Here is a 2,649-nt window from a genome sequence, read left to right as displayed (position 1 = left end):
CTTTTGAAGTTTTAATATGCTGTTAAAGCAGAATGCAAGTAAAGCAGAAGGTAAAGAAAAGAAAGCACAGTATTGAAAATATGGAAAGGCAATAAAGTGATAGAAAATGCAAAACATAAAAGCAAAGTAAGCTTTCCTTGCCAGCAAAGTGCAGCAGAGTGCGGATGAGCCTTTGTGGTAAAGCTGTGAAATGTTTTATTTCAGCCCTGAAATGGAATAGTTAGAAAGACAGAAAGGAAGAGCAAGAAAGAAGAGCACGAAGAAAAAGAAGGAAGGAGGATAAAAATGCATGCACAGCCTTGTGCAAAGGGCAGAGACAGAAATGCATCGCTGGAGGAAAAGGTAAGGGGTGGTAAAAAAAGATAAAAAAACCCCCAGGCACACTAGAAGAAAAGAAAGCCAATATTTCATTAACGTAAACTGAGGGAAGTCTTGTGAGCATGATCCCCACTTCCATAAATTATGCAGTGGAGTTTCCCACATTTGGGGAAATCACAGGGATCAAGGCAACCGAAGTGTGCAATGGAAGAGCCTCGCCCTGGAAACCACCTTCTTGATCGTGGTATTCCCCCTGCCAGGTAAGTATGCTTTTGCTGCCGGAGAATGAGCAGGTCCAGTGGTGTAAGCGTCATTACCTGGGCGGTGAGTTGTTTTTACAATGGTGTATGAGGACAGTGACAAACCTGGGGTTGATTGCAAACCGTGGCTCTGTACCTTTACTGGAGCAGCAAGAAATTCCTGAGGAAAGTTCGGCATCTGCAGTGATATCCCATAGTGCTTTGTCCATGAAAATTTGCATTAGGTTTTGACTCGTCTCCTTTGCACTGTGCGAGAGCGAGCGGTGTTTTTAATGGGAAGAGCTTTTGAGTAGACTGATGTAATTCTACGTAAGCTACAAAGAGCTACAATCTCTTCCTGCGTGTTTAAAAACAACGGGTGAAAAAGCTGCTTTGCTCGTCGTGGAATGCTTGAGCAGCTAGCATGCTTTGCTCAGCAGCTCTAACCAGACACACAGGCAGCAGCTGAACACAAAGGAGGCCCTCTAAGCTGTTGAAAGTGTACCTCCGGTTGCCGTAATGACAATCCGATACCCCAAATGAAGCGTGACTGGCCAGGCAGAGCCTGCACGTCGCCTGTGAAAAAAAAAAAGGAAAGGTGAGACTGTTCCCACAGCTTACCTTGACTTGGCCAAGGCTTCTGATACAATACCCCACTCAGCCATTATAGAAGCTCACTAATTTAGGCATAAACCTTTTTATCGCCCGCTGGATAGCCAACTGTCTCACCGATAGGACCCAGGAGGTCAAATTTGGTGGGGCCACCTCCACCAGAAGGCCAGTCAACAGCAGAGTCCTCCAGGGCTCAGCACTGGGCCCGCTCCTTTTTGGCATCTGTTTCTCTGAAACTAAGCAAAAGCTGAGGGTTAATGGCTGACTAAGTTTGCAGATAATTGCAAGCTGGGGGTTATGATCAACCCCCCTGCAGACCTAGCATTCTTCAAGAAGGTCTATCTCTGACTAAGAAATGGTGCCAGAGCCATGGTCTTAAACTCAATGCTAAGAAACACATAACTGTACCCTTTGGGAAATCAACCATCGCGGCTAATTACCATGTTGATAATACACCCCTCAGAGTCGACTCAGTGGTCAGGGATCTGGGTATGCACATAGACAGTAGCCTTACCTTCGACCCCCAGGTGGCCACGGTGGTGAGGAAATCCTCTTACATTGCGGAGTTTACAAGGGCATGTCATCTAGGTCCAAAGAGGTCATTATCCAACTGCACTGCACCCCTATCAGACCAGTCACAGAATATAGTGCTACCTTTGGTATGTACCTGAGCAGCCAAATGCAGCAACTAAAGAGAGCACAAAGGTCCTTTACAAAAAGAAGTCAAGGCGTAACATTCCTGCCTTATGCGGAGCACCGTAAATCCCATGCCATCTACTCAGTCTCCTACAGATTGCTGAGGGGTGATCTCCACCTGGCTTACAAGGCATCAGTAAAGCACACTGATGAATGTCCTACATATTAGCAAGTCAAAAAGTACCACAGATACAAGATCCGAAGATGGCAAGGCAATGCAAGGCAAGCTGAAAAGAATGGAGAAACCACCTTCCTGACTGTGGTTATCTGCCTGCAAGGGAAATATGCCTTTTATAAGAGGAGAGGGAGTGGCGGTTAAGAAAAATGTAAAATGCAATGGTTTTCACACGAGTACGTATTAACTGCATGGGAGGGATGAAGGAAAGAATGATGATGTGAAAGTTCATAGGTTGGTACTAGGCTATCAGCCCTAGGGCCTATACAAGCCTGGCCATAACAATTCCCTGGCTATTTCTTCCCACACTATTTACTTCCCTGGACCCCTGTCTAGCAGGGCGACTGATGTGATCCCTGGGGTGAATTTCCTTTCTCCCATCCAGTCGTCAAGGTTCCTTTTGAAGAGGGCCAAAGAGGCACTCTGCTTGACATGTATGGGCAATCTATTCCAGAGTCTGGGGAGTCTCTGGGTCAGGAACCTATCCCTCGATCAAATTTTGTTTATTGTGATGACAAGGTTTAGATCCCTGGAGCGTGTGGCTCTGAGGGATTGGGATTTCTTTAAGTGTAGCATGTCCAACAGCTCTGGGTTTGACATGGCCTTGTA

General features: G+C 46.1%; 1 non-coding gene across 1 annotated transcript; it reads right to left on the bottom strand.

Moving 5' to 3' along the window:
- Positions 1-423: 423 nt before the first annotated feature.
- LOC122802961 lies at positions 424-586 on the bottom strand. Its single transcript, XR_006365033.1, has one exon. It is a non-coding gene; the product is annotated as a U1 spliceosomal RNA (small nuclear RNA).
- Between the last annotated feature and the right edge of the window lie 2,063 nt (positions 587-2,649).

The sequence above is a fragment of the Protopterus annectens genome, chromosome 5.part0, assembly GCF_019279795.1.
Source record: "Protopterus annectens isolate FY-2018-M chromosome 5.part0, PAN1.0, whole genome shotgun sequence".
Lineage (NCBI taxonomy): Eukaryota > Metazoa > Chordata > Ceratodontiformes > Protopteridae > Protopterus > Protopterus annectens.
Note: the sequence above shows the minus strand (reverse complement) of the source record. Positions and strands in the feature narration are given on the sequence as shown.